The 11,537-nt window shown below is 46.5% G+C and overlaps 1 long non-coding RNA gene across 1 annotated transcript; it reads left to right on the top strand.

Annotated features, from left to right (window-relative positions):
* Positions 1 to 776: 776 nt before the first annotated feature.
* Positions 777 to 11,035, top strand: LOC123575568 (uncharacterized). Its single transcript, XR_006700880.2, has 4 exons — positions 777 to 851; positions 5,830 to 6,187; positions 7,947 to 8,008; positions 10,997 to 11,035. It is a non-coding gene; the product is annotated as an uncharacterized lncRNA (long non-coding RNA).
* The last annotated feature ends 502 nt before the right edge of the window (positions 11,036 to 11,537 follow it).

Below are 11,537 nucleotides of genomic sequence, written 5' to 3'. Positions count from 1 at the left end.
TGCTTCATGGATTATTGTTCCACATATCACTTTTGTGCATTGTCTTCCTTCTGTTCTTGCAGTTGTGTCTCATACTTCTCCTTGCTGACACTTTTCTGGCTATTTATAAGACCCTGATGCCACCAGCCACGGCTTCTTTCTCTGGAGCTGGTACAGGGTCCTCCCCACAAATACCTCCATTCCTGGGCTGAACTGTGACTCCAATTCTATGTCAAGGGGAGGAAATAATGCCTTGGGATGTTGCATTTGGAGTTTGGGGCTAGAAAACACCATAGAATGGAAGGAGGATGGGGCCTTTTCCCCTCTGCCATTGCCGGGGCTCAGATCTGAGAGTGTGAACTCTGCAGGACAGTCCCATTAGGACCAACCTACCCATCTGCCTGGAGTCTGGGAGCCGCCTCAAAGCCCACCTTGTCCATGTGTCCTTCCTCTCCTCTTTGGTTGTATAATGAGACTCCCCAGGTCAGCACAGTGCTTCTTCCCGAAGCTTCAGATGAGTGGCTTTGCTGAAAACTAAGCTTGCATTTTCCCGAAGCTCTGCCAATTGTGTGGTGGAGAAGGCCTAAAAGCTTTTTGAGTACCAGTTCTGGGCATTTAGCTTTACTTTCCATCCTTTGTAAACAGCAACAGTAGCAGAGTGTACTTTAAGGACAAAGCAGCAGGAAATCCTTTGAGACCTGAGGCCTTTTCAAGTGTTGAGATGGGTGCCAGGCAAAGCCCTCTATGTGAGTTAAGAGTCATTGTCCACCCCTATGGCTCTCATAGCTGAGGGACTCAGTGCTGCTCTACCTCCTGCCTTGTCTGCAGCTACCTATGGCCTCAGATGTGCATGCCCTTTTCTCTCTTGACTGGTACGCTTCTGGGGGCTGAGTAGAACTTTATCCTCCTTTTTTTTCTCTGGGTTCAGCTTGGGTACTTTCCTGGAATGGGAGCCTCTTTTGGGTACTTTGCTGGAATGGGGGCTCTGTAAAGATAGCTATTGCAAATGGGATTGTTTTTTCAATATCTTTTTTTGGATAGTGTGTTATTAATAGAAGCATTATATATATAATATAATATATACATATTACATGTGGAAACAGAAATAATGTTTCTATACATATAATGTTTCTACATTATGGACTTTTGTATGTGTGTATGTTTTTGCTTTACATTAACATTACATAATGTTTTACATTATGGGCTTGTATATATCTTGTTCATGGCTGTATCCCCAGTATCTAGAACAGTGCCTGGCATACAGTCAGTCAGTAGTAAGTGGTTTGTCACCTGTGGCAAGTCTCTTGCAATCTAATCCTCAGTTCCTATACACTTTATAGTGTTAAGATTGATTGATCTTGCTGTTGGGGTTGAGATCTTTAGGAATTGTCCAGCTTCGGATTTGGGCTTAATGTTATATTTGGGAAATTTGGAATTTTTCAAAGCCACCAGAAATAACAGTTGTATCAGCTTGTGACTGAGAGTGGAGTGTCTACGTGCTATCTTGGTCCATTTCAATTGAGAATCTGAGGTTCACTCTAGTGCCCAATGTCTAAACTGCTGCTATCTCTATGATTACAGAAAACCAAGTAGAAAGTAGGCCAGGTCAGGGTCTGGCAGAACCAGACTGAAGCCCAGTAACATTCTTAGAGAGGTGAACCCTGGGGTGAGCAGGGCCCTTCTGCGAATGGCAGTGGCCCAAGCATTCCTCTGCTGTGGCTTTGGCCATGACAGGCATAGACCCCAGAGACAGGGAGCTGGGGCTAATGAGCTAGGCTTTAGAAACAGGCTGTACTCTGCTGGGCACAGTGGCTCATGCCTGTAATCCCAGCACGTTGGGAGAGCAAGGCAGGTGGATCACGAAGTCAGGAGTTTGAGACCAGCCTGACCAACAATGATGAAAGCACGTCACTACTAAAAATACAAAAATTAGCTGGGCATGGTGGTAGGTGCCTGTAATCCCAGCTACTTGGGAGGCTGAGGCAGGAGAATGACTTGAACCCGGGAGGCGGAGGTTGCAGTGAGCTGAGATCACGCCACCACACTCCAGTCTGGGCAACAGAGTGAGACTCTGTCTAAAGCAAACAAACAAACAAACAAACAAATGCTGTTCTAGTGAAAAGTGGGGCTGAGAAGAAAAATCCTGCGTGAGGGAGAGAGAGAGAGACAGGGAGACAGAGAGCCAGAGAGAGCCAGAGAAAGGAACAGACTGAAATTTTGAGCAAGTTAGCTTATCTAATACTTGAATTTAGAAGGTATGGGCTTGTGCCTGCCTTTGGAGAGAACTGAGTCTGGGAGAACATGGCCTTGAGCTACTGATGGCTCACTGCTCTAGGAGAAAAGGGCAGGGAGTGTCTGAAGCTGGGGAAAGTAAGGGAATCAGGCAGATGCCTTGGACCAAGGCCCTGTTGTGAATTCAGCAGTGTTGCTTCTAGGAGCAGAGAGCATGGTGTAGCCAAATATAACTGAGAAGATCACCGATAGAGGAATGAGAATGAAGATGTGTGTATGTTGACTCAGTCACATGGTGAGGCTCAGAGAGAGAAAAGACACAATAGCAAAAGCCCAAATGTTGTGTAGGATGCAGAAGAGGCAGGAGGGAGGTGATTTCTTCTTGTCTAATGCTGCTTGGTGTTCTAAGCAGGCTAGGATGAATGACCCTGCCCTTGTGGAGCTTCTATTCTCATGGAGAATTTGGGATATCAAACCCGATTCTACTCGCCAGAAATGTCTGAGTCCAATCTCTGTTTCAGCCAAGAGTCTCAGGGAGCTTGAAGGTGAATTCAATACAACTCTACTTCCCTATGCTGTCTATGTCCCATGACATATTCTCCAGATCCACAATGATGGAGAGTTCACTGCATCATGAAGCAGCTCATTTGTCACAATTCTGGTAGCCAGGGGACTCTAAAAGCATCCTGAGCCTTTGGCAACACAGGCCAATTTAGGGAAGAAGAGGTTGGACCAATGAAGTAGGGTTCATACATAGCAAACAGAGATGGAGTGAACTGCCAGGGGAGTATGGGAACTAGTGGCTGAGTTCCTCTTCTGTAGGACAAGGCAACTTCCACTGAGCTGGGGAATGGCTGTGGGACAAAAGAACCATGTGGGGGCAGTCAGGATGGTTTTCCCACCACACATTATATCTTCCATCTCTCCATTTCCACTAGCCTTGAATTCTAGTCCCTGTGGGATAGTAAGAGCATGTCTTTGCTGCAACCAAGGAAGAAGCTGGAGCTGAATACACCACCCAGAGAAGGAAAGGTCTTGCTAAAATATCTACATTGCTCTGGGCAGCCCTGGAGAACAATTCTGGAAAACTGAGAGAGAACAGAAAAACCAAAATATGTGAATACAAGCTTGCCAGTTTCCAGAAGTTTATTCATTTTAGCTGATATGTATTTTTCAAGAACATGTTTTAACTGTGGTCCTTGGATGGGTGAATGGGATCTCAGGGTTATGATCCATCGATGTGTGAAAGTTAAGTACTGACAGCAGGAATGGGGTATAGGTGCCACCTTAGTGGGACAAACATCGCAACCGTGGATGGAGGGTTAGCAAAGACTTAGAGCAGGAGTGAGAATGATGAGCAGGACCTACATAGGGAGAGGGTGGAAGAGGCCTTTCAGAGGTAGAAATCACACCAAGCAAGGCTCAGCCACAAGACTTGACAAAGCATTTCGGAGAGACTGAAAGACCCATCTGGGTATAGTGGATGCAAAAGAGAGAGGAGGTAGACAGGAAAGTTGGGGCCAAATGGGGAAGAATTTTGCCTGCTGCGTGAAGGAGTTTGCATCTCATGTTGAGCCACTCCATCGATTTCCTCCCAACTCCTCTGTTGGGAGGCAGTTTCCTGCTCCATAAGTCCTGATGAGCGGTTTTCATGTGCCCTTGTGTCTCAGACTCGAGTTCTATTCCACTATCACCATCTTTTCTATAAGGTGATGGCCTTCAGACCCTGGGTTCTTCCACAAAGGCAGGGAAGTGCAGTGGGCAGATGCACAGGTTGGGAACCTGGCTGATGTGGGTTGTAATCCTGCCCCTGCCCCTCATTAGTTTCGCGACCATAAGCAAGGACTTCACTACTCCAGCCTCAGTGATCTCATCTTTAAAATGGAGAAATTAGCATCCACCTAACATGTATGGTCAGTGGCGGTGTGCATGTGAGTTTGCCTGGGGAACCGAAGTACCTCCCCTTGTTCTCTGTGCCTCCGGGTTCCTGTGGTGCTGTTTGGTGTGAAACAAAGAGCTAACTGACCTTGAACTCTGTATTCATGTCTTTTTAATATTTTTCTGCTACGTTGGCAAGGTGCTCAATAATAAGAAGCTAAGACAGGGAAATCATCTAGAAACTTCGAATCCACAGAGGGAAAATAATACAAATATCTAAGTGCCATGTATGCAATATAAATTCATAAGGTATATTGCACATTTTAGAAATATATCGCCTCACTATATATTCTAAATGTCACATAATGGGCTCAGTTTTCTGATATCTCAAATATATCTTCCAGGCTGTCAAGTATATTTTAGAAATGAGTAACTTTTTAATGGCCCATAGTGAGTAACCTCAGCAGAATAGGAGAAAATTCATTATTTCTCCTGGTGCTAAGTGACTTTTACATTCAGAGGTGGTCAGGGAGAGTGAAAAAAGAGACAGTTCTTTTTGGTTTGTGGCTTAGGAGGGGTTAGGGAGGTAAAATGCATTCACAGGGCACTATATAAATGGCCTGGATGGGAGATGAAAACTATGCTAAATAATGGGAGGGGGAAGGGTGGGGGAGCCTCTGCCGAGCCAGATGAATAGTGTGGGCAGTAGAATACCGGCCAGCATAAGCCCGAGATGCTGTTTAACATTCTGGCTCCATGGCACTTTCCAGGAGAGAAAGAGAAGGATTTGTTGCCACTGCCATAGGGGTGGGAAGGGAGAACAGAGGGGAGGGAGTGAAACTATATTGGGTACCAACTGCAGGACGGACACTTCATCTAGGTTATCTCATTTAATCCTCCTCAGATCCTTGGATGGTGGCATTTTTATCTCTATTTTGCTGACAAAGGAACAGGTTCAGAGCAAAGTAACCCGTTGAAGGTCATACTGCTTGGGCCTGGAGCCCAGATGCATATGACTCCAAGTCCTGCCCCATGAGTAGAGGATGTGAGGTGGGCCCCTTTGCATGAGTTGAGGGCTAGCCTGCTGGCGAGGCTGCCCTGCATTTTCTCCTGGAGATGGTGGTGAATGATCTTCAAGGGCTCCAGTCCCTGCCAGTTGTTTATCATCAGTATCTGCAGCAGCAGGAGGAGCTCAGCCAAGGCAGGTTTTCCTAAATGCATCTAGAGGAAAATGTAAAGGCCCATTCCAGGGTCGTCTTCTCTTTGACAAACTCTATTCCTTACCCGAATACCAAGAGCCGCCAGTCCGAAGACTAGGTGGGAAGGATGCAGAAGACAGTCAACAAGGACCAAGGCACTGCTGAGGCAATTTGGTTGGAGTAGGAGGCTTCCATTCAACCTCATTGCAAATGGATGGTGGGATACCCTTCCTGGCAAGAAGCTGAGCAGCTCTGTTGACCTGGGAAGGAAGAGCCCACTGAGGCATTAGAGTGTCTCCAGGCCTATGAGCTTAATGGAGAGATTGGCAGGGCTGGGGGACAAGGCACCCTCCAGAGGCCCGCCCTCATGGGAAAGACTGACGACTCTGAGAAAGGTCATCAGTTAAGTAAGACCAGACGATGGGTGGGAGTTAAAGTGCAGAGGGAGGGAGAAGGAGGGGCCAGAGTGGGCAAAGGGGAGTAGTCAGGAGAAATTCTGAAGCTGTCCTGTTGAAGCTCCTGTTATTTTCACGATTCACAGAAGGCTTCTACTCTGGAAGATTGGGGCTTATTTACATGAAGGAGGAAGGAAAGGACATGGTAGACCTTGTCCTGGCTAAGCTGGGCCCCTGAGGTCCCCACGTGCGCAGGGTCTGCTGCCCCAAGGTGGCTTCTCAGAGGAGAGATCTGCATGTCATGGGCCTTTTTACTCAGAGTATTTCCAGCCCTGAAGCCCACTCTTCTCCATGCCTCTGCCACCAAGCTCTGCCTCGGTCTGGAGGCAATCCAGAGCCAGGTAGGACAAAGGAACCACCATTCCTTGGGGCTCATTTCTGGATCCCGTTTGCTGTGGTTCCAGCCTTGTTCTCAGTCTGAGACTCATCCAGGACTCAGTTCAGGTGAGTGGATCTTATCTTTTTCTGAGACCCCCCCATCCTTCCTTTGAAAAGGGTCCCTGCCCAGGACACCTGCCCCTCAGGCCTGGGGCTCTGGTCCCAAACTCTTTCTCCTTTATTGGGGCTGGCTCTGAGCTCCAGAAGCCTTTGAGAAGTCCCTTTCCCAAACCGTCTGGCCAGCCCTGCCCTCCAGCCCCTCCTCCAGGTCAGGTCTGTAGTTTGAGTGTTCATGTTTAGTGGTCAGCAGGAGCCTGACATGCTGATTGTCAGCACTGAGGTCCATTCAGAATGGGCACTGCCCATGCTGCAGGCAGAAACTATCTTCAACATCATCCTCATAAACACTTGCTCTACACCAATTCTTTTGCTGCTGACCTTGCTGAACTTGACTGTGTCTTGGGATATGATGCCATCCACCTGCCCTCAGTGACAGGATGGAACTCTGAATATAATGATTGTAATGATAGATATTTATTGAGCTCTCCTGACTGTCCTGAGGTCTTTTCTAAATACTTTTTGTCATCTAACTTATTGCATCCTTCTGGCTCTGATGATCCTCATTTTACAGATGAGAACATGGTCCCATGGTCATCCAGTTGAGATCTGGTACAGGCAGGATTCAAACCCTGGCAGTCTTACTCCCAAGCCAGAACTTTTGTCTGCTCCACTTCCCTGCACATAAATCCTGCACAAATGCAGGTTGGGCCATGGGAAAGGAGAACATCAAACATTCATGGAGATTAGACAGAAACTCTGATCCAGAGCAGCCTTTCAAAAGCAAAGAAGGGTGCAGTCTAGAATGCAGGCTTTGAAGTGAGACAAACATGCTTTGAAATCATCAGCCTTGTGGTTCTGGGTGAGTTGTTATACTCTGAACCTCAGTTCACCTATCTATAAAACGGGCTTAATAACTGATACTTTCCAGGGTTTTTGTGTGAAATAAAAACATTGAACATGGTACCTGAAATGTTTATCATGAAAGCACAATGGCTGAAAGCTCTTATTACTGAGATGCACAGGAAACTACAGCCTTTGTAGCAAGTTGTTTGTTCCAGGCTACTTTTGCTTCTGCTGGAGGCAACCCTGGGCAAATGCCATGGAAATATCTCTCCTTGCTCATAATTACCCAAATGCTGTGACAGAAGACTCAAGAAAGCATCATTACAGAGAGTCTCTTCTGTACAACCCCTTGGAAAAACTCTAGCTTTTTGCAGCAGCTTCTGCTGGTCCCCAGACAGCTGGACAACAAGCCAAATATTGAGTGGTAAGGAGGAGATAGGCACAGGCCTGTTCCAAAGGGGCTTCCCAGACAATGGGAGACAGCACCATACTGTGTGGGTTGTTACATGAGTGGCCTCGTCAACAAATGCACTGAAAATAATTTTCTTTAAAAAAGGAAAAAGACTATTCCAGTGAACTGTTTGCAAACTAGAAAGATGCAGACTTCAGTATGAAACAAACGTGCATTCCAAGTGAACAAAGACAGCTTTTGTCTTTTAGAGAGAAAGTTCCCACCCAGGTTCCCACTCTGGTCTGATTATGCAAATAAGGCATGTCAACTTGGTGAGTTCTGATTGGTTGAGGCTTGCAGATTTCTGATTGGTCAAGGCAGGTCACCATCTTGGTTGATTCAGGTGGCATAAACAGGAACAGATAGCTATGAATGTCCCAAAGTTAAGCAAGCCTGGGGTTTTACGCTGAATGCAGACTACATGTGTGACTTCTAGGAAGCAGTGACTTCTTGGCTTTATTTTGAATTTAGGTCCCGTTAGCCATTCAGAATCCATCTTGAGGGATTAATTCTTCCAGGATTCACAGTCTCTGGTGAGTCCTACCTTCTTGTATTCATGTTCTTGTGTAGAACCCTCCCAGGTGTGTGACTTTGCTTTGGCCAAAATATGATGTAAGCAGAGGCTCAGTTGATAAGTGTGTATCATGGCAGCCCTCCCAGGGCCTAGCGTGGGATGAGGCCAAGGCGGCCATGCAGAGAGATCACATGCAGGAGAACTGAGATGCCCCACAGCCCAGCCACAAGTGCCAGACACGTGAATGAGGCATCAGATACAAACCAGCCACCAGTTGACTTTCCATGACCACAGATGCATAGAGCTTTCTTCTCTAAAATTTGAGAAGTGCCAGGCTTTCCGTCATAGGCTTCCCCAGGGACCTGGCTGTTGGACATGCTTTCTTACCTTCTCATCTCCTAAAGATGGGGGATAAAGTTAATCTGCAATGGCTTTTGTGGGGCCTCTCTGCCATAACTTGTTTGTCTGCACACAGCAAAAGGTAGGTTGACTCTATGCAGTAATTTGTTATGTGGACCAGGCAATGTGCTACACTTCCAGTGTGCTATCTGGACAGCAGTCCCATACAACCTCTGATTTTCCTGAACTTCAGGCTCCCTTGCATGCAGGAGTCACACCTGCCCAGTCATTCCTGCTTCCATACACAGAGTCAGTTGTGTTTATTTGCATACGCTTTTACAGAGACACACATCAGGCTCTGCCCAGCTTTGTGGCAGCTCATTCCCTGTGTGTATCAAGGACAGTGCTTTCACTTGAAATGAGGTTCTCCATTCATTCCCGGGACTCTAGAGGCAGACTCGTTAAGAATGCATAGCCAGCCTGATCTTCCGCTCTGTGAAGGGTGTTAAATACTCACATGCCACAGCTCTGCCAAGGAGCAAGGATAAATATGGCAGGTATGAAATGGGTCTAAATTGCTCTTGATGGCTCTATTCAATAATGTTGGTCTTTTCCTTACAGTGCTATATAACAATAGTCATTTTCAAAATGGGGTGCTGCAGTAGTTTTTAAGGAGGAATTGACAATTTTGACCTACAGAGTAGTAATTTGCAAAATGTTCTTTCTTTGAGCCATTCACTGGGAAATGCGGGAAGCCCAGAAGTACAGAACTTGCGGCAAAAATGGCTGTAACTAATGATAGCCTAAGTGCAGAGAGAGCGCACAGGCTGTGCAGTGATGTTCTGGAGTCGGAACTGAGGCCAGGGAGAGGTAGAAGTGAGAGTTTCATTACAGACAATTGGGCTCAGAAGACCCTAAATAAACCTTATTTTACATCACTTTGCAGGCACACTTTACATTGTTGACTCTGCGCTTCACAGCTCCAAAATGGGATTCGATCTAGGGAAGTAACTGCATTAGACAAAGGGACCGTGGTTTCTAGAACCACTTAAAATAGTTATCTGTTAAATGCTCTGAATTCCCCAGAACATGTGCTGAGTGCTTAGATTATTTATGCAAATTCATAGGAGATAGTCCAAAGAACTCTGCCTGATTTTGATTGCACTTGGAAATTACGGGTACAAATGATTTGTTCTTTCCTCTCTCATGCTTATTTATGTGAGTCCCCAAGTTGTGTATATTTTATGTATGCTCATCCAAGGCACTTTTACATTATTATTATTATTATTTATTTTTTTGCTCCTGAGTGGAATATTCATTTCTGAGTTTTCCACGTTTCTCCACCCTTGCACACCTATGTATGAAGGTAGACAGGCGATTCTGTCCCCTGGCTGATTGGTGGATGTGGTGGGTGGGAGAGAGAGTTCGTTCCAGGGCCCAAAGCAGAAGAGGCTTTGAAGACATTGCCTTCTCTGGCTTTGAATTTTCTGTAGCCTGAAGCCCTGAAGAAATGTTGTTAAAGGCCTTTCGAGATAACAAGTGGAGGGAAGAAGTATTTTCTGTAGACGGAGAAATGAGATTAGAGATCAGTCGCTCAGGACAGGAATGACAGGGTTAGTGAGAGTAGGAGTGCTCCCAGCCTGGTGGTAGCTCTGTAGAAGGAGCAAGACCCCAGGGGAAATCATTGCTTTGTGTGGAAAAGTCGCATACAATTCCCAGCCTTAGCAGAAATTCCCTTACCTGTCATGCACCATGGAAGGAAGTATTGCTGGATCCCACGGGCCTACTTTTTGGCATGAAACCATGACGATGTCAGTAGCAACCATAGTGGGAGTTGGAGGTTTCCCTGCTGTTTTAGAAACATCATTTATGTGTCCATTTATTGTAAACTTGGGAGGGAAGGAGGCTTCAGTAACAAATGAGACTAAATTTTTTGTTGCCAACTATTTTCTTACTTTTTCAAAACTATATTTAAATTGATGTGAAGGCCAATTAATAAAAATAGGGAATAGCAAGCTGGGTGAGGAAAGGTATTTGGATCCTCAAAAGATGAAGGCCTTCAGGAGGAGATCAGTTGAGTGGGATTTCTGGTTCATCTTTTGGCTTCTATGTCTTCAAGGTTTTATAACAGAACCTTCTGGGGAAGTCAGTGGGAAAGGCCACGCGGGAGGCTCCAGGGCCTTCAGGGGCATGTAGCAAGGGTGCAGTGTGGACAAAGTGCTGGGTGTTCTCAGGAATGTGCTCAGGAGGATTGGACTGCTCTCAATTTTCTACTTTTAAATTCACTATGAGCAGTGACGGGCTTTCAGGGTAAGGACAAAGCAGAACACTTCAGTGGGGGTGACATTAAAGTCCTAACAAGAGAACTCCATCATGATTCTGTCGAGTAAAATCAGAATAAGAATCTGGGCTAGGCTCAGCCAAACATTATCAGTTAAAAACATTTAAGAATCGACAGCAACAGAAGACATGCTGGTGCTGCCAGCCCTCCACGTGTCTTCCTTTTGAATCCCCGTGCTTCTGTGTGCTGACAGCTTTATGCGGGGCACGGTGACTGCCCTGAGCATCAGTCAGGATGGGCTAAGTTACTGTGGTAACAGTAATATCATATCTTAGTGGCTTTAAACAATAACAGATCTTTCTCTCTCACGTTACATCTTCATTGCAGGTGGACTGGAGGCTCCGCTTCGTGTCAACCTCACTCAGGTAGGCAGGAAGGTTCCTTCTTCATGCTTCCCTGGGAAGTAGGCCACTGTCCTGCTTTCAACACTTCAGAGCCCCAAGCTTTGGGGTGCCTTCCTTGAAACTGTCTGTGTCCCACTCTGGTGGCTGTGACCAGCAAGGGCTGGCAGGGTTCCCTGAGTCTGGATCTGCTGCCACATGGGTCCCAGGTATTGGAAATGCATACCTTGAAATTTTCTACGTCCCCATGCAGTACCTGGGATGGGTGGGGCCAGAGCTGGCAGAGCTATCTTGGTGGTGTACTCTGAGGACACCTCTGAGATGAATGTTGGTCCCAGTCCCTGTTTCCTTTTGTGAGAGTACTTGCTGACCATCTATCAAGTTTATGGGGTCAACCAGATGCCCTGAGGACCATCTCACCTCAACCTTGCACCTATGGGTTCGTGCTGAACCCAGCAGCGAGACCCAGGTTCCAGGAGAGAGGTCTGGAAAGTGGACCGCTCCAGCTGACCACCATGGTGCTTGTT

Source organism: Macaca fascicularis, chromosome 9, assembly GCF_037993035.2.
Source record: "Macaca fascicularis isolate 582-1 chromosome 9, T2T-MFA8v1.1".
NCBI classification, from domain to species: Eukaryota; Metazoa; Chordata; class Mammalia; order Primates; family Cercopithecidae; genus Macaca; species Macaca fascicularis.
The sequence above is the reverse complement of the archived record's forward strand: the minus strand, read 5'-3'. Positions and strand labels throughout refer to the sequence as shown.